Genomic DNA, 21,273 nt, shown 5'->3' on the forward strand with positions numbered 1-21,273 from the left:
TAAGCCAAGACAAATCATATTTAAAGTACTGAGACATCATCACCTAGTGCTCATAAGGACAGCAGTGAGAGAGATCACTTCACTCTTGAGTGAAGGAAATAAAGTCTTTATTCACCAGGAATTTGCTAAGGAAACCGTTCAAATAAGACAACAATTTTCAGATCTGAGGCCACGCCTACGAGAAGCTGGATACAAATACGGCCTCTTTGAACCTTCGGTTATGCACATTTGGAAAAATGATGTCTCCAAGTCTTTCTCCTCACCTTCAGACTTAATACCATTTTTAGACCAGCATAACCCTGTCCTTATGGATTCTTAACCATCCAGATCTACAGGCTAATGGTAACTCTCCTTATTCACAGATGTTATTCTACTTTTTCTTATAGCAGGTGAACAAAAGGTGGCTACTCTTGCTTTGTACCCCCATCTCCACTGTTTATGGATATGAAGTCTTGGAGGTTGACCTCTTTATATGTTGTATGTCTTGTCTTGTGTTTTTTTATGTGGGCTACTTTTCTTTACTCTTTCTTGTTTCTTTTATCCTGTTCTACTACTCACAACGTGGTATGTCTAGGTCAAAAAAGTTAGTAGTTGCTTCATCAAATGTCAAATGTTTGAGACACCCAGTTAAAAGACACCAAATTCTAGAATATTTTAAAAAGTTCATTGTAGATGTTTGTTTTTTTACGAGAAACGCATGTGAATGATGAAATGCTACATACTATGTCCAAGGAATGGGTAGATTAGATGCTGTCAAGTTTGACAGATTACCCAGTCTCACTCTTCTGGGGAAATCAATCCCTTCTATTTCGACACAGTTCAAACATGAAGGTATTCATGAACGTATACCAAAGGAAACTGTTGGTTGCTCAAGTTTATTCTTCTAGATCAATAGTTCAATGTTGTTCTCAAAATTAGGCTGTTACATCACAGCTGTACAAGGGTTCATCGTCATTCCAATAAACAAGTTTGTTGTCCACAAATTCAACCAAGTACCCAATGCATTTCGTGCTGTCTGCACTTCATCAGGGGAAATACATTTCTATAGGGTAAAATCTAAATAAAGTATAATCAATGATAAGGAAGCAGGGCGCAGTCTGTTCAGAATGTTAAGACTAAATGATCAGGGGATGACTACAATTTATCTAAAAACATGCTGTAACATGGGTGAATTTATGAAAGTGCGTGAGGAAAATATGCAACCCAAGTGCTATTAAAAAGAAAAGGTTTCTAAAGTTAATCCGGCAATGTAAGGGCGCGTGTCCTGAATGTCAATATACCCAGTGTTACATGTTGCTAACGTACAGTTAACTTGGTAACATTTAAGTCATTAGCGGTTCTGTGAAGGTGGGCATCGCGGTGGCGTGTGACTCAATGCTCGTGAAGATAGGTAAAAATGCGGTGCGCATTTGGTGCTCAGTGCTCGTGAAAAAATAATGATAAAATACTGTGCACATTTAGGGGCTCATTATGATTGCGGATTTTCCGCATCCTCCGGGCCGGCGGAAGCCACCGCCGGCCCGGAGGATGCGGAAAATCCGCAGCGGACCCACCAAAGACCCACCGCCACATTAGGATGGCTGGTGGGTCCTGGATTCCGTCCGCAGCTTTTCCTCCGTGGTTGGCTTACAACCGCGGAGGAAAAGCACTAATCTGGTGACGGTGTCTCTCAGACACCGTCCGCCAGATTAGTATGTGCCTGCAAACATGCTTTTCTGCGGCGGCTTTTCCGCCGTGGAAAAGCATGTGTAACTTCACTGCGGGGGCCCGTTGCGGGCCCCCTAGGTGAAGGGAGGATGGGGGGTGCACATGGGGGGTACCTATGGTATCCCCCTGCATTTGTATGCAGAAAGTGGCAGGCATGGCGCGGTGCCTGCCTCTTTCTGCATGCAAATGCAATGCGTGCATTTTTAACATTGCCGCGGGTGCAGCTTGAAGCTGCACCCGCCGCAATGTTAAAAATAGATGATGTGACCACCACCCTGGCGGTCACATCCTAATTGCACAGGAGGGGACTCCGCAGCCCATGCGGATGTCCCCTCCTCCTCAATGATCGCGGACGGACGCAAGTCCGTCCGCGATCATAATCGGCCCCTATATGCGTATCGGTACACGCCATATAGCACTCACCGGTCTGGCAGTCGGGTGGAACGCGTCGCTGGTCCGATGTCGGGTTAGTGTGTACTCGCGCATGCGCAGAGAGCGCGTTATAGGAAAGTTCTCCCGTAACCCGGAAGTTAGCGGGATGAGAGGAAGTGTTACTCTATGTGTAGTAAATAAAGAGAATCTCGGAAGAATAAAGAAAGTGTATGACGGCATATCCAGGCTATGTTAAATGAACATCTTCTGGGGGAACATGTGGTACAATCAACACATTAAGATGAACAATAATACTCAGTATATAGTCGGGGTCGCGGCCATCTTGGTACAGTCAGTAACATAAGAGTGATTATACAAAACGAATCATAATCAAAGTCAAACATGGTAATGATGATTTAGGTAGAAGCAGCAATTACATATATATCTGAAGACAAGCTAATTAATGTTAAAGCCTGTTTTTTTGAAAAAATGATAATGTCAATGTCTGAAATACTGTGGTATGTTGAATGGCCTGTGGCAGCTAATCAGGATTATGAAAAGCTACTGTATCCGAGACGTTCATTTAACCCCGTGGGGTTGCAGGAATTCAGTTTTTTAATCCAAAATATCTCCCTTTGGAGCAGTCTTTTTTTGTTATCACAGCCTTGCCTCACAGGAACACACTCCAAAACCAAAAAACGGATCTGACTGATGTTGTGGCTATTGGAAATGTAGTGTGCGGCTACTGGGGCCTTGGTAGATTTATTTCTAATGGTACTTTTGTGCTCTGTCATTCGAATCTTGATTTTTCTCTCTGTCTTTCCCACATAAGGGAGTCCACAGGGACATTTAAGTAAGTAAACCACGTTTTTGGAGTCACATGTAGCGTTGGTAAAGAGATTGATAAGTTTTCCTGTGGTTGGATGATTTATGCTGGTGCCACGAATAATGTTATTACAGTGACCGCAGTTCGCGCATGGAATTGTTCCTGTGTATTTTTCAGATTTGTTGCGTACCTCCTTTTCTATTAAATCCTTTAGATTTTTGGATCTTTGGTAGGCAAATAGCGGTTTGCTGAAGAGTCCTTTGAAATCAGGTTCTTTCTCAACCATTTCCCAGTTTTTTAAGACGATTTTCTTAATTTGATGGCTTAAGGTTGAATATTTAGATACAAAAACTGGTCTGCACTGGTTCATATCCTTTGTGTGCGTTTTAAGTAATTCTTCCCTAGGGATGGCTTGTGTTCTTGCTTTGGCTTCTTCTAAAATGTTATCTGGATATTTCCGTTCTCGAAATTTTGTGATCATTAGATTTGCGTTCTTTTCATAGGTTTGATAGTTTGATGATATTGTTTTCATTCTTAGTAACTGCGAGTACGGTAAATGCCGTTTCAATGACATAGGGTGGCAACTGTCAAAGATCAACATATTGTTCCTGTCCGTATTTTTAGAGTATACATCTGTCTGCAAACGATTGTTCTGCAAAGAAACTAGCACATCCAGGTATGGGATGGACCCAGTGTTAATGGAATGGGTGAACTGAATGTGATCATCAATGCCATTAATCTCTTTAATAAATTCTTCAATGTCAATCGATGGACCTTCCCATATGAGAAAGATGTCATCTATGTATCTCCAAAATTTGTGAATCTTATTCTGCCATCTGGGATTTTCAAGGATGTTCTCAAGTTCCAAACTGTGCATAAAGAGAGTCGCGTAGCTGGGGGCTGCACAATTCCCCATGGAAGTTCCTGCCAGCTGTTGAAATTGTTGTGCCTTCCAAGAAAAGTAACTGTGGTACAGCGTAAAGTGTAGCAATTCCAACAGGAATATTTTAAGGTCTTGCTTGATGTCATGATTGATTAGGAATGACTCTATGGCTTCTTTATTCTTCCGAGATTCTCTTTATTTACTACACATAGAGTAACACTTCCTCTCATCCCGCTCACTTCCGGGTTACGGGAGAACTTTCCTATAACGCGCTCTCTGCGCATGCGCGAGTACACACTAACCCGACATCGGACCAGCGACGCGTTCCACCCGACTGCCAGACCGGTGAGTGCTATATGGCGTGTACCGATACGCATTAAATGCGCACAGTATTTTATTATTATTTTTTCACAAGCACTGAGCACCAAATGCGCACCGGATTTTTACCTATCTTCACGAGCATTGAGTCACACGCCACCGCGACGCCCACCTTCACAGAACCGCTAATGACTTAAATGTTACCAAGTTAACTGTACGTTAGCAACATGTAACACTGGGTCTATTGACATTCAGGACACGCGCCCTTACATTGCCGGATTAACTTTAGAAACCTTTTCTTTTTAATAGCACTTGGGTTGCACATTTTCCTCATGCACTTTCATAACTTCACCCACGTTACAGCATGTTTTTAGATAAATTGTAGTCATCCCCTGATCATTTAGTCTTAACATTCTGAACAGACTGCGCCCTGCTTCCTTATCATTGATTATACTTTATTTTGATTTTACCCTATAGAAATGTATTTCCCCTGATGAAGTGCAGACAGCACAAAATGCATTGGGTACTTGGTTGAATTTGTGGACAACATGGATTACGAAGACATTTCAAATTTGACGGAAAATAGAGCCAACACTTTTGCTTTTTCCACTGAGGAAACCAATAGGATGTACGCCTTGATACAGGAAGCAGATCCCACAGCTGCGGGCACCTTCTCATCACAGAGCCTGTTGAAACAATTGTTGTACACCTCTAAGAGGATTATAAACCAGAAACTTCACGCAGGAACCTTGATCAGGTATCACAAGGACCAAAGAATACCAAGAGAGCTACGAATTGCCCTTAAGCCGTCACTTTGCAGGAATAACCCAAAATTCACAGAACGGCGGTACGAAATACTGAACAAATGTTCATTAGACCTGATTCTACTTATGGTGGATGAGCTATCTAAAGTCATAGAAGATCTTGATAAAGACATTAAAAGAATACAAGTAAACTTGGAGAGCAATCTGTCAAAAGACGACTTAGACCGAGCATTAGCAGACATCAATACACAGCTTGACAAATACACAAGAGAGATAAACGATTGGAAAATTCGCAAATACAAGCGCGATACTATCGATTACAAGCTTGGGGAGGTCTACAACTGGGCTGAGGTTTACGCCCAGTGAAGACAACAAAGGCCATTTCAAAATCCATCTTCAGATGAAGGCAGCTCATCATCTTTTGACTCCATGCAAAAAGACACGCAAAGAACGGATAGACGAGGAAAACAAACAGACAACAGGGTTGACACCACTAACACCTCCGCTCCCACAACATCAGAGAGGCCTTTTTTAGGGAGAGGCCAAAGCCAACACGTTGAACCAGGAGGAGCAAGAGCACAAAGAGAGACAAGTTCCTCAATAGCCCAATCGACACGCAGCAAAACAACCTAGTTATCAACATTTCGAATGAGAGGTTATCCAAGAACCAACTTTCCGTCTTACAGCGTGGCCTCACATTTGTACCAACTTACAAACCCAATGAATTGGAAATGGAAGTGAGCTTTTTCAAGTTCATGAGGACTCTCCGGTTGAGACACTTTTTCACTAATGTGGTGATTGAACCTTCAACCTCAACACAAACGGATGACACATTGTTGGGATTAAAAAGTAAGAGCACATTTTTGGCCCCAGTAAGCCATAAAATTTTGGATTCCTATGAAACAATCACAACTAATGAAATAAAGGAGCTATTTAAGAAACCAACTACTAAGCGTTCAAACGTGTCAGTTCATGAAATTCGAGCAATCAACTAAATCACTGAGAACCGAAAAATTAAATGTTGTAAAGCAGACAAAGGTGGTGCCCTCGTCATAATGGATTTGGAGTACTACATTGAGAGTGTAAACAACCATGTGTTCGACGACAAACTGTATATGATACTGTCGAATGACCCCACGAACACATTCAAAGAAACTTTGACAATCATCATCAACCAAGCTGTTGAGATGGCAACCATCACCGAAAAAGACAAACGCTTTCTGATTCAAGATCACCCAAAATGTCCAAGCATTCACATGTTACCGAAGATACACAAGGATCTGATGAAACCACCCTTTAGACCTATAGTATCTACAAGGGGCTCAATTCACGAACCCATAGGAAAATACCTAGACCGACACCTACAACCACTTGTTCAAAAAATGTCAACCTATCTTCGCGATACCACTGACTTTCTCACCAAACTCAATAAAACTGAACTAGATGAGACAATGGAAATAACATTATGCACTATTGATGTTTGTTCACTGTACACGTCTATCCCCCATAACAGAGGCATTGAAGCCATAGAGTCATTGCTAATCAACCATGACATCAAGCAAGACCTTAAATTATTTCTGTTGGAATTGCTACACTTTACGCTGTACCACAGTTACTTTTCCTGGAACGCACAACATTTTCAACAGCTGGCAGGAACTTCCATGGGGAATTGTGCAGCCCCCAGCTACGCGAATCTCTTTATGCACAGGTTGGAACTTGAGAACATCCTTGAAAATCCCAGGTGGCAGAATAAGATTCACAAATTTTGGAGATACATAGATGACATCTTTCTCATATGGAAAGGTCCATCGATTGACATTGAAGAATTTATTAAAGAGATTAATGGCATTGATGATCACATTCAGTTCACCCATTCCATTAACACTGGGTCCATCCCATACATGGATGTGCTAGTTTCTTTGCAGAACAATCGTGTAAAGACAGATGTATACTCTAAAAATACGGACAGGAACAATATGTTGATCTTTGACAGTTGCCACCCTATGTCATTGAAACGGCATTTACCGTACTCGCAGTTACTAAGAATGAAAAGAATATCATCAAACGATCAAACCTATGAAAAGAACGCAAATCTAATGATCACAAAATTTCGAGAACAGAAATATCCAGATAACATTTTAGAAGAAACCAAAGCAAGAACACAAGCCATCCCTAGGGAAGAATTACTTAAAACGCACACAAAGGATATGAACCAGTGCAGACCAGTTTTTGTATCTAAATATTCAACCTTAAGCCATAAAATTAAGAAAATCATCTTAAAAAACTGGGAAATGGTTGAGAAAGAACCTGATTTCAAAGGACTGTTCAGCAAACCGCTGTTTGCCTACCAAAGATCCAAAAATCTAAAGGATTTAATAGAAAAGGAGGTACGCAACAAATCCGAAAAATACACAGGAACAATTCCATGCGCGAACTGCGGTCACTGTAATAACATTATTCGTGGCACCAGCATAAATCATCCAAACACAGGAAAACTTATCAACCTCTTTACCAACGCTACATGTGACTCCAAAAACGTGGTTTACTTACTTAAATGTCCCTGTGGACTCCCTTATGTGGGAAAGACAGAGAGAAAAATCAAAATTCGAATGACAGAGCACAAAAGTACCATTAGAAATAAATCTACCAAGGCCCCAGTAGCCGCACACTACATTTCCAATAGCCACAACATCAGTCAGATCCGTTTTTTGGTTTTGGAGTGTGTTCCTGTGAGGCAAGGCTGTGATAACAAAAAAAGACTGCTCCAAAGGGAGATATTTTGGATTAAAAAACTGAATTCCTGCAACCCCACGGGGTTAAATGAACGTCTTGAATACAGTAGCTTTTTATAATCCTGATTAGCTGCCACAGGCCATTCAACATACCACACTATTTCAGACATTGACATTATCATTTTTTCAAAAAACATGCTTTAACATTAATTAGCTTGTCTTCAGATATATATGTAATTGCTGCTTCTACCTAAATCACCATTACCATGTTTGACTTTGATTATGATTTGTTTTGTATATTTACTCTTATGTTACTGACTGTACCAAGATGGCCGTGACCCCGACTATATACTGAGTATTATTGTTCATCTTAATGTGTTGATTGTACCACATGTTCCCCCAGAAGATGTTCATTTAACATAGCCTGGATATGCTGTCATACACTTTCTTTATTCTTCTGAGATTCTCTTTATTTACTACACATAGAGTAACACTTCCTCTCATCCTGCGCACTTCCGGGTTACGGGAGAACTTTCCTATAACGCGCTCTCTGCGCATGCGCGAGTACACACTAACCTGACATCGGACCAGCGACGCGTTCCACCCGACTGCCAGACCGGTGAGTTCTATATGGCGTGTACCGATACGCATTAAATGTGCAAAGTATTTTATTATTATTTTTTCACGAGCACTGAGCACCAAATGAGCACCGCATTTTTACCTATCTTAACGAGCATTGAGTCACACGCCACCGCGACGCCCACCTTCACAGAACCGCTAATGACTTAAATGTTACCAAGTTAACTGTACGTTAGCAACATGTAACACTGGGTCTATTGACATTCAGGACACGCGCCCTTACATTGCCGGATTAACTTTAGAAACCTTTTCTTTTTTAATAGCACTTGGGTTGCACATTTTCCTCACGCACTTTCATAACTTCACCCACGTTACAGCATGTTTTTAGATACATTTTAGTCATCCCCTGATCATTTAGTCTTAACATTCTGAACAGACTGTGCCCTGCTTCCTTATCATTGATTATACTTTATTTTGATTTTACCCTATAGAAATCTATTTCCCCTGATGAAGTGCAGACAGCACGAAATGCATTGGGTACTTGGTTGAATTTGTGGACAACAAACTTGTTTATTGGAATGACGATGAACCCTTGTACAGCTGTGATGTAACAGCCTAATTTTGAGAACAACATTGAACTATTGATCTAGAAGAATAAACTTGAGCAACCAACAGTTTCCTTTGGTATACGTTCATGAATACCTTCATGTTTGAACTGTGTCGAAATAGAAGGGATTGATTTCCCCAGAAGAGTGCGACTGGGTAATCTGTCAAACTTGACAGCATCTAATCGACATAATTGACAACTCCCCAACGGTCAGAGGGAGCAAACCGGTCAGCACCTAAGCTATTAGAAGCGCATTTACTTTAGGATTACCTTACAGAGTGCCACACCACCCCCTCCAGACAAGGAATGGGTAGGACTTATAGTTTTATCCCCTGCCGCTTTTTTCCCGTATAGCCCAAGTACAACTAATGTCTCACCACCATGACTCAGATTGTAGATTTGTTTATGCTTAAGTCAAAATTGAAAAACATATTTTAAACTTTGTCAATATATACGCTTCTCCATCAGATGATCCCGCTTTTTGACATATATCTCTGCTGAAATACTAAAGATAGGCAACTTTCCCCTTATTGTGGGTGGCGATTTTAATCTCATCAAAGATCCTTTGTTAGATTGTTTTTCGGCATTTAAATTTCAGCCTAACAGATATTTTTGGGGATTAAAATCCTTTTTCCCATTACTAAATTGGTTGATTTCTGGAGATTAGAGCATGCTACAGACACAGAATTAACTTTTTATTACAATGCTCATTCCTCTTCCTCGAGGATCGATTATCTTTTGACTTCACATAATCTTTGCCACATGACTGTGGAGTCTGTTATGCACCCTATTAGTTTACGCTCATGCCCTAATTTCCTTTTCCTTATATATTTCTGACCCTCATACTTCCCAAAAAAGATGGAGAATGAACTTTGTTGTAGTTCTTGATCCAACTAATTCTAAAAAACTTGCCTCAGCCATTAGTGAATATTTATTACATAATAATGCATTTGATACTTCCAAAATGATCCAATGGGATGCATTTAAAGGTTATATTCGTGGAGTTAGAATTTCTATAATGGCGCATGATAATAAATCATTTCACGCCAAACTCTCCAATTTAGAGAAACAAAGAGCAACTGTAGACAGGCTTTTCAATTCATATTGTGACCCGAAATATAAGTGCTAACTTCAGAAATATAGATATGAATATAACTGTATGCTTAGTAAAAGAGTAGGACTACCTATTTCAAAATAAAAATAACAATTACATTTTAATTCAATCAAAACTGGCTGTCTACTGGCCAACTATATACGCATTAAGTGTGAAATAATTCAAATTCCAGCCATCAAAGCAAATAATGGTACTCTATTGACAGGTGTTGGGGAAATAATGAGAGAGTTCTTATCTTTTACTCCTCCTTATATCATGAACCTCTCGCTCATCAACGTGATGCCATCATTGACTTCCTCAATACTTCTCAACTACCTCACATTTCTAATACTGATAGATTAGCCTGAGAAAGTCCCATCCATATTCAAGAAATATTCACAGCCATTAAAGCACTAAATTCCAATAAAACACCTGGCCCGATGGTAGTCTGGCTGAATTCTACAAATGTTTTCAAAACCAAATATCGCCTATCCTACTTTCTCTTTTTACGGATTTTCACCGTATTTCTAGGATGGGAGGCTCTTTCAATGAAGCCACTATCATTGACCTCCCAAACCTAATAAAGATCCTACTTTGGTGTCAAATCATCGTCCAATTTCTCTAATTAATCAGGATTGTAAAATATATGCCAGCATTTTAGTATATGGATTTCATCCATTAATCAACCTGACCAGAGTGGTTTTGTGAAAAGTAGAATGTCAGCCCATAACACTCGCTTGTCATGCCTTTTCCCTTGATAAAGACATCAACTGTCCAAATGATGTGTTGGCCTTGGATGCAGAAAAAGCATTTTATAAGGTAAACTGGCCATTTTTATTTAATACTCTGGATTTTTTTCAATTTGGGCTTATTTTTCTCAACATGATTAAAACATTGTACTTGGCACCCTCCACTTCTAGTTTTGTCAATGGTACTTGTTCCTCTCCATTTTGTTTATATAGAGGTATACGTCAAGGGTCTTATTGCCATGGAACCCCGCTTGTGCTCCCTCTGCATTAATGATAAATACACAGATATTGTTTTGAAAAATACTAACATTAAAGTTTCTGCATATGATGATGATGTGTTATTATATGTTAATGACCCTCTCATCTCCTTCCCTATTGTTCTCAACATTATTCCAACAGACCCGAAAAACTACTGGCCCAACTCTCTTCCCCCCTTCACTGCCAAAGTCACAGAGAGACCCGTAAACACCCAGCTGACTGCATTTATCGGAGAAAACTCCATCCTAGATGCCTCCCGGTCCGGAATCCGCAGAAACCACAGCACTGCAACGGCCCTCCTCGCTTCCACCGACAACATCCGCATGCTACTAGACCAGGGGCACACCGCAGCCCTCATCCTGCTAGACCTCTCTGCAGCCTTCAACACTGTCTCACATCGCATTCTTGCAGCCAGACTCCATGACGCTGTGATACAAGGAACCACCCTCTCCTGGATCTGAACCTTTCTCTCTGGCAGAACCCAGAGGATCAGACTACCTCCTTTCCTATCCAAACCCATACAGATCAACTGTGGAGTTCCCCGAGGATCATCTCTCAGCCCCACGCTCTTCAACCTCTACATGGCCCCCCTCGCCGCCATAGTCAGAGAACACGGGCTCAGCATAGTATCATACGCCGATGACATCCAGCTCATCCTCTACCTTACAAAGAACCCCGAAGACATCAGATTCTGTTTACAGGAAGGAATGAGAGATGTAGCCACCTGGATTAAAATCAATTGCATGTAGCTCAACTTGGATGTGTCCTCATCCTCGGACCCTCCACCTCCACCTAGGACAACACCAGGTGGCCCTCTGCCTACGGGAGTCCTCCCACCGGACCATGCTCAGAACCTTAGCATCATCCTCGACTCCTCCCTCACCATGACCCGCCAGATCAACTCCATCGCTTCCACTTCGCTTCCGCTTCGTTTCAACTGCCTTCGGATCCTCCATAAGACCTTCAAATGGATAACCCCAGGATGCAGAAAAAACTTCACCCACGCACTCATAACCAGCAGATTGCACTACGGCAATGCCCTGTACATTGGAATCAATAGAACCCTCCTACACAGGCTACAGACTTTCCAGAACGCTGCAGCCAGACTTGTTCTCTGTACCCCGCGGCATGAACCCATGACCCAACACCTATGTGACTTCCACTTGCTCCCCGTCGAGAAGAGAGTTACCTTCAAACTGCTCACCCACGCCTAAAATCCCTTCACAACATCGGACCCAAATACCTCAATGAGAGAATCTCCTTCCAGGTACCCAAGAGGAACCTTTGCTCCGCAGACCTCGCGGAGACCCCCGCATCTGCAGAACCAGAGCAGGAGGAAGAGCTTTTGCCTACATCGCAGCAAAAGCCTGGAACGAGCTCCCTGTGAACATCAGACGCTACCCCACCCTCAACACCTCAAGACCTGGCTCTTTCACTGAATTGGAGCTGCACCCCCTCAGCGCCTTGAGACCCTCACGAATTAGTAGCACACTTTATAAGCCCCTTATTGATTGATTGATATTCACAAATATGTTGCAGTTTCTGGATACTCCTTGAATACTAATAAAGCAGGGTATTTTCCCCTGATTGTGTTTTGTAATTCTACAATGTTGGCACATATGAATATAGTATTTTCGCCAAAATCACTCAAATAGCTAGGCAAAAGATTTACAGATTCAATTAAAAGTACAGTTGAAACTAATTGTTCCACAATTTTAACTAGTAAAAAAGAAAAACTGGATAGATAGTCTAATTTTCATTTAAATTGGTGGGGACATATTGAGGCAATTAAAATGTCTATGACGCCACAAACCCTTTATTTTTTGTACATGCTGCCGCTTTCTGCTCCCTCCACTTTTTATGATAAACTATATACATTATTTACTAAGTTTATCTGGAATAATAAACCTGCACGCATTAGTTTTAAAACATTGCAGTTGAACAAATGTGAAGGTGTGGGTTGTCTTCCAGATTGCAAAAAATATCATTTTGCATTTCTTGTGGCACAATGTTCATTATGGTTTCAAAATGTTTCTCCTTCTAATTCACCCAAATGGCTTATTCTGGAGAAAAATGTTATTGAACCCATATCTATTATCTGCTTTCCTTACTATGGCCAATAGTTCATTTGACAAACGATTGCCTATTATTGCACATTCTAAAATTGCCCTTTTATAATTGGATGAAAATGTTCTACTACTATTGCATTTACTTAGAAAGTTTCTCTTTGGTTCAATCTCAAACCCCAATATCATAAACATATTTCTTTTTGGAATTTATGGATAAATGCTGGTATTTTCTTTTTCGTGGATATATGTTGAAATTATATGTTTTATTCATTTGATGATCTTCAAGCTAAATACAGCTTAACTTTGTCTGATTTTCCTAAATAATCATTACTTTGTAACACTATTCTTTGTGCATATCCCCAACTGCTACCTATGTCCCAACCCTCTGGTATGAAGTTTGGTATTAACGTGTTCAGTCATACAGGACACGACACACCCCAGTGCAACCCTAGTCTATCTACATCTCTCATAGTAACAGCATGATAACATAGCCTCCCAACGAAGGAGAGCGCCACAGGCTTTTTGATTGTCAGATTGTTAGAAGCAGTAAGAGTAAAATACCTACAACCCTCCTCAACAGCCAAGATTCTCCCACTCTGGTGCATCTACTGCATCTACCACCCGCATTATAACCCTGCCGGAGGCACAACAGAAAGGCAACCACAACATAACCAGCAAAATCTATTGTGCCAAAAACTCACTGTGGAAAAAGGCTAACTGAGCAATAAAAGCAAGTCCTGCAGCCAGCCACCCACCCAGCCAATCCCACAACCCCCAAAACTCACAAACACTCTCCCTCTGAATACTACCCCCGACCTGCTCGGTCATCACCAACTAAGTAGGGCAATGAGATCAGGCAGGACAAGGAAGAATCCACCTCACCCAACAAAGCACAATCTGAATTCACAACCAGAACCTAAAGGCGCAGCCCCCCTCTCGGGTGGCTCACCAAAATCACCACGGAACCAAGGAGCAACGCTAATATCACCAACTTATTCAATCTTTGGGTCAATTAATTCAATTAGGAAATATACTTTTTTAAAGGACCCCACTGCAGTAATATACTATACACCAGCTAAAGTCAATGGACTCCTTAAACCTTTGACGCCTCATAAACTAGCCTCTACACAGAACGAAGACAAGAAAGACAAAGAAGTACACAAGGCAACAGTAACAACAAAGAACATAGCTCCAAACAGTAGCGGATGCAAAGAAGCCCCCAAGTGATAGTAGACACCAAACAGGAGGTTACAAAACCAATCTGCTGGAGCAACAAGGTGCAAATTATTCACGCGCAAGTTCATTCGAGCACTGAAGCGCATCTGAAGGATGCAGCCTCAACAAGTAGCAGCAGCATAGATGCTATCCCAGTGACAGCAGTCACAGAACAAGAGGTCATTAAACTAAACTGCCATAGTAACAAGGTGCAAACCATGCAAGCACAAGTTCACCCAAGCATGGAAACTCATCCCATGTCTGGGATTGAAACAAGGACAGACATTAGACTGGAAACTATCTGTGACTCAGAAAAGCCCTATGATCATTTCACCACAAAACAACAGTGGCCGAAACACTATAAGAAGGAGGACACTCACATACAGTTGATTTCAGTGAATCCTGGATCGAGTCTCAATCAATACTGAACAAAAGGACATACTGTAGGCAATAAGAACCACTTCTAAACCCTCTGCACAACTTGGTAACTCAACAACACCCGGATCGGAAGAGCAACGAACCCAAGTAGACATTTTAAGTTCCCGGAGCAGTCAAAAGTTGTGACAACAAACTCAATAAATATTAATACCACAAAAATAAAACAACATTAAGTATAGTTATCAAGAGGAAAAACTAGACAAAGTTAGTGAGGCTCTGCCCTTAAAGGCAAAATACACCAACTCAGCACAAGAAATGAGTCAAACTAATAAGAGTCCAAAAGAGGTTCAACCAAGGAACAAGATGACACCATGACTTATAGACCAACAGCACACAATAATAGATATATCAAGTTCACCTGAGTATTCAAGTAATGAGGTCTCTCACTTGGCTAATAAAGTCAATAACAAAAAACAAAGGGGCAGATTTACAATAACAGGCGCATCCCCTGGGATGCGCCAGTTATTGTGCACCGCAGTTCCGCCACCCTTGGTGTGCCGCATTTACAACGAGGCGCACCATGGGGCAAAAACTGCACAGATGCGTGACGCATCTGTGCCGTAAAGTTGACGCATTGCTGGAGTTGCGTCGCAAGCGCGACGCAGCTCCAGCAAGGCTCGGGGGTGCCCTATCAGTCCAATGCTGCGTCAAGCCTTACGCCTGCTTCAAGCAGGCGCAGGGTTTTGATGCAGCATTGGCCTAAAAGTGACTGAGTGAAATCTTGTAGATTTCACTCAGCCACTTTTGCGAAGCGCACCTGCCCCGGAACGCCCACCCTGCGCCGGAACGCCCACATGTGGCGCAGGGCTTTACAACGTGACGCATCTGCCTAGATGCGTCACGTTGTAAATAGGTCACAGGGATATGCCACGTTTACGCCGCCGTTGCGTGACGCAAACGTGGCGCAAGTCCAACATAAATCTGCCTCCAAGCCACCAAGGATCAGCGGTCCTACACGGAAAATACAACGGACGAAAATAGAACGTACAACCTATTTGGCGGCACAATGAAACGTAACGAGAAGGTGTCTCCCAATACTACTAAACACTTAATGGAGCGGAACCAAAAATCCCCCCAAAAAACTGGAAGTCCTCTCAAATCTGCACACTGCAATTTGTGCCCTTAATATGCAGTCAGAAAGATTTAACATCCAAATCAATCAAATGAATGTCATAGCAGATTACATCTCTGGTATAAACACCAAACTCGGCTCAATGCTGGGCCAATTATCTACAAATAAAAACGAAACAACTACATCGGTACAAACACTCAATTGTGGGTGCTGCCCAAACCTGGAAAAATTAAGTGAACTTCCAGATATATTGACAAGCATCCTTCGGGAGTGCAAACATTCATTAGTTCTTTCAGCATCACATAGTGCAGCCAGGAAAGAGCCACTGAGTGGGGAAAGTGCTCCACAACTTCCTGCCCTGTTAAACACCCAACAGAAAATCTTCTCAGCATTTAAAAAAAGAACCAATGCTGTTGAAAAAAGTGACAAGTAACCACTACAGAATCATCCTCATTACTATCTGCTACTCAGAATGATGCCCTCCGAACTCAAGTGGAGCAACGTACAACATCCAGGGGCGACCAAGTAAATACCGAACCTCCCCCTCTAACAAAAAAGCTGAAGAAACGTGCCAGGAAAGCTAGTAAGCACCTCCATAATAACAAAGCGTTAAAGTCCGGTCACTAGCAACTTCGGGGCAGAATCAAGATCTCAAAGAGGATGGGGAAACATGCTGCAGAGATCATCTGAGGTCATCTAAGTTGCCAGACTCGCTACCAAGTGAATTTCCAGGGCCAAACAGCTCAATCACAGCAATTCTGAATCCTGAGAGTAGGGGTCTTCTGTTAAACACAACTCAAATAAAAGAAAATAAGTCCAGAGCGAGCAGAGCGAGCAGAGCATTGTGCCCCGTGGGCATCTCAAATAAAATAAAAAAAATCGCAAAGGAACTACAAGCCTCCAGCCGATAATTACCATCAGCTCAAGAGAAAATGGCTGTTCCAACATAAATCCAGGTCCTGCTCCACAGACTAATTCTGAGGCAATTAATCTCTACAGAGTTGACAGGGAAGTGATCATACAGAGAGGCCAGCAACCTTGCAGTGAGCCGAGAGACCAGATATTTATAACAATTAACTCGCAATGCGAAAAAGTGAGCTGCAATGAACTGGAGGGCCAGTTAAGAAATGAAAGCCCTAGCCCAGCGTCTACAATTCTTTCACAAAAAATGAGCATGAACTAAACTCAAACAATAGAATCCTTTTAACACCACACTACTCTTCACAGATTATTTAAACAGAGGAAACATATTGTGCCTAATGGCAACTATACCACCTCTAAAGCATTTATCATCTACGGACTTGTTGGCAATAGAGTTCATCGGCCAGGAAAACAATAACGGAATGAAAAAAAACCCTCACAATTTAGAATATGGATAAAATGGTCTCAGCCAACTTAAAAGCGGCCTCGATCTTTGAAGAATGGGTTATGTATCTTTTTATTCCTTTGAAACAATGTGACCCCCTACCCCTCCTAGCATCAAATAACTCCATAAGCAATAATCCAAGCGCAAGCCCAGTTTTCTCGGTATTGCAAGGCACAAAAGACAATGATGGCAAAAGTTTGCAACTGTAAAAGTCACAAAATACAACATACCTCGGACCCCAAAGACAAAACTTACAAAGAGAATGACACGCAATGGCGCAACGTATACCAGAGATCCACCCCAATTAAAATCTTGTCATGGAACATAGCAGGCGCAAAGAGATACCTGCAGGATAACGGGTCCGCCGAAAGCTGGGATAATTATGAAATTGTTGCCCTCCAAGAAACTTGGCTAACAGCTCCACTGGAGGTTCCTGGCCATATTCTACATTATGTAAATGCCACACAAATGCAGAAGAATGGCAGACCTAAAGGCGGCCACACGGTTTACATTTCTACAGCACAAAACATTTCTTCTGTCCAGCTTCGAACCACATTAGATATGCAAATAATAAAAATGGAGTTGGGATCTCAGCAAGCGGTAAGCACCATTATTTTTATCGATCTTTATGCTCACCCGAAACAATCGATCAAAAAAGAACTATTTTAAAAATGTATTGCCACGATTGCAGAACTCCAGATTGAACAACCGCCCTGGGAAATAATCCTAACTGGAAACTTTAACTCAAATCTACTATACACACTAACTCTGGGCGGTGAAATCTGCTCCGCTCGGGGAGTTTGGGGAGTTTCCCGCACTCAGCGTTCTGCAGAGCTCTGGAGTCCGAAAAACTCTGCTTTGTCCACGGAGCAGAGTTTTTTTCCTTGGTCGCGTTCACCAATATTAATTTGGCTAGTGCAAGCGAGGAAAATCCACCTCCCGGAAATATTTTTCCTCGTTCGCGATCCCCAACATCAAGTTGGCGAGCGAGAGCGTGGAAAATAAACTTCCCAGTGAGATTTCTCAACGCGGGGGGAGGGGCCAGGTTTCTCATTACGAGTGGTCATGTATGCTTGCGACCACTGGTGTTGAGAAACTGCCCCTTTCGCGTTGAGAAAGCAGCTGCTTGTGGAAAAATCTACTCGAATGGCAGAAAAGGTAAGCTTGCGCTGTGAATGGTGCTTTTCGCAATGACTGCACAGTGTGGACAAGCATCTGGCACTGTGCAATCACAGCGAACAGCATTTTTCTACCGTACTCCACCGCTCGCAGAACTCTGCGTAGTGTGGCAGCGTATTTTTTGCACTTTGCGTAGCTTTGCATTGTGCCGGTCTGCGCTGTTGCTTACGGGGCGTCTTTGAGTGCCGGTACCTCTTTGTCATTTGGGGCGCAAAGGCTTCTGTCTCCCGTATTTTCTGCGCACTGAACGGTTCTTGGTCCTCCGTTTCAGCAGTGCCCAGACCTCGCGCTCGTCTTCCTGAGCGTCCGTTAGTCTAGAGGCTGTGGCACGCCCCTACAGGGAGTGTTTTTCTTGGAACCCCTCCCTCCTGTGAGCTAGTTAAACCCTTTCTTCCTCCCTCGCTTGTCCATTTTGTAATGCCGCATAATGTATACTGTATTTTACTGTGTAAATATGTCTTTTAACTATTTTTGTACAGGGAAGGACCCTGGAAATGATTTGTCAAATATGTGTCACGTTCGTGTTCAAGTATGAGCACCAGCATGCACTTGTTTGTAAATATAGATGACCAGTCATTTATCCTAGCCCCTTTTTAATGTCCAAACTGGTTTAGTTTTAGCACGACTCAGATTGGCTCCCGCTAAACTCGGAGTAATTACGTCCTCCTTATAGGTTCCATAACTTTGTTCACAAAATGATAGCGTGAACGCTATAGTATGAGTAACATTATAAAGTAAGGCGCACACCTTTTCTGTCACTCAAGGTGTTGCGTAGCAGCGTCATAGCGTAAGGTTGCTTGGCAACGAGGCAACATGAACGTGACCGTGCGTCCTTGCGCCGAATGAGTTTAGCGTTTGCTGAGGTCTGGCCTCACTACGCGGGAGCGAGCGGACTGTTGCAGAACTCGCTGCCAGTACTGGAGCAAGCGGCCCACTTATCAGACGATCGCATCACTTGGCGACGTGTTCCATAAACATACAATTTAAGTGCAGAAGGATCTGTACTCGAGCGAACTTTTGCTGCCAGACTCTGCTAAAGGGACTGAATCTGTTTCATTAGGTAAGATGCCTATGAGGTCCCCCACACCGACCATTATTCAACATTAATTGCTTTGTTAGCAAACGCTAATCACTCATACCCATTATTTCATAGGTCGCATGAGTGTCGCGGCGACTTGTACCTTGTTTAAGCCTCCGCAACATTGTCGGACTTACAAAAGCTGTTTGGCTGAATCACTATCGACAGCACGATCTAGGAATTCCCTGTTTTTAACATTGAGGAAATCAAAAATCAGCCCTCTTAAAGCGATGTATACTAAGGATTTCATACGCTTACTGATTTTACATATTTGAACAAATCCACTACTACTACTGCATCCCAGGTCCAAGTTTAGAGAGACCTTATGGTGAGTGTACATGTAATTAATCCTTACCCACGGTCACTTTTAATTTGTATATCCACACTAATAGTATATTTCTCTGACCCTTCAGGCGCTACACCTCTACTCTATATCCTGAAGAAGACCCGACCTAGACCCACCACTAAGGCGTCCAGAGGGCCGAAACATCGACGCTTTTTAACGGTTGGACCAGTATAGGATTTCCAGCTGTAAAATAATCCAACTAGAATAACCCACTGGAATGATCCTAAATCAATGCTGAAACTGACCACAAAACCTTTGTTTGCTTTCTCTTTCCCCCTCCCAGATTCACTGTTTATTAAGTACATTCTAAATGTCACTTTTGCACTTTATGTCACACTTTAATCACCTTTTTCTTTAATGCGCCATTGTATCACACTATTGATGAACTGAGAAATGAATTCTAATGAAGTGATTTTCATGTATAGATAGGGTACGTATTTATCAATGAATATTGCATTGATGAATTAAAAAACTGAGGTTTACCCTTATAAAGAACCTCTTGTGTATATTGTGGATTTGCATTGAATAGAGCTCAAATGATTGGAGCTCTGGTCTAATTAGCTGTATGACGGAATGAAATGTTAAATGATTTAAAACATAGCTTGCAGTAATCAGGTTGTGAACCCGACAGAACCAGTGTAGATATTACAATGTCTATTTTGTAACAGCATGGAGATTGATAGTTCTCCAGAGCACACACAAATGAATGAGGAAGGCGAAGCCTTCAGACACAATTTAAATACATTTATTAATTCTTCTGTTGAGAATGCTGTAGAGGTGTCCATGAAACGCATGTCTAAGGGCATGGAAAACTCCATTTTGAGTCTCTTGTCCAAAGCATTGGCCCAGTCTGCAGGGGATGGCAGAAAAAGAAAGGTGTTTTCCTCTGCTCCTTTTCATGCTTCTAAAACTGCATCACTTTTGACTAGCGAGGTTTCCTTGCATTTGAATAAGGACCAAGTGCCTCCCAGGCTCCTGCTAAGGAGGGGTTGTTAGGTTCCGAGGGCAAATGCAAATTTAAATCGAAGCATGCAGAGTTACCCAATAAATTGGTTATTTCCTCCATTATGGCCACAGATGATGACATGGATGATGCAGATGACCTTTTTGACCTTTTTGATGTTTCCGACCCTCCTTCACCCTTCTAAAAAATCCAGACCTTATTCTTTTCTTTTGAACCTGTTATAGCTGCAGTGGGTGTTCCTATGTTCGACCCTTCCTCAATATGCCATCCTAACTCCACCGAATGGTTTCCTGCCCCACATGTTGGCGATTACATAACGGCCAGACTGTGCCTTTCCTTGGAGCCTTTGGTCAGGTCAAGGTTAAAGTCCGAGTGTCCTAAACCCTCCTTGGCGGAGAAGATTGCCATGGTTCCTGCTATAGATCAGCCTTTACTTACTTTTTCTCCAAATTTAGAAAGGACCCTCGTAAAGGAGTGGAGAAAGCTTGGTCCACCCGTCAAGATAAACTACTTGATGTGGTTGGCCCATTATTTTTTATCCAGCAGAATCTGCCCGTCTGGATGGTTCTGACCTGTCGGTGGAAGACGTTTCAATGTGGGTTTAGTGAGCCTTTTGTCTGGGTAACGCCAATGCCGCCATCACGCATGAACGCCGTAA

Source organism: Lissotriton vulgaris, chromosome 6, assembly GCF_964263255.1.
Source record: "Lissotriton vulgaris chromosome 6, aLisVul1.2, whole genome shotgun sequence".
In the NCBI taxonomy this organism is placed as follows: domain Eukaryota; kingdom Metazoa; phylum Chordata; class Amphibia; order Caudata; family Salamandridae; genus Lissotriton; species Lissotriton vulgaris.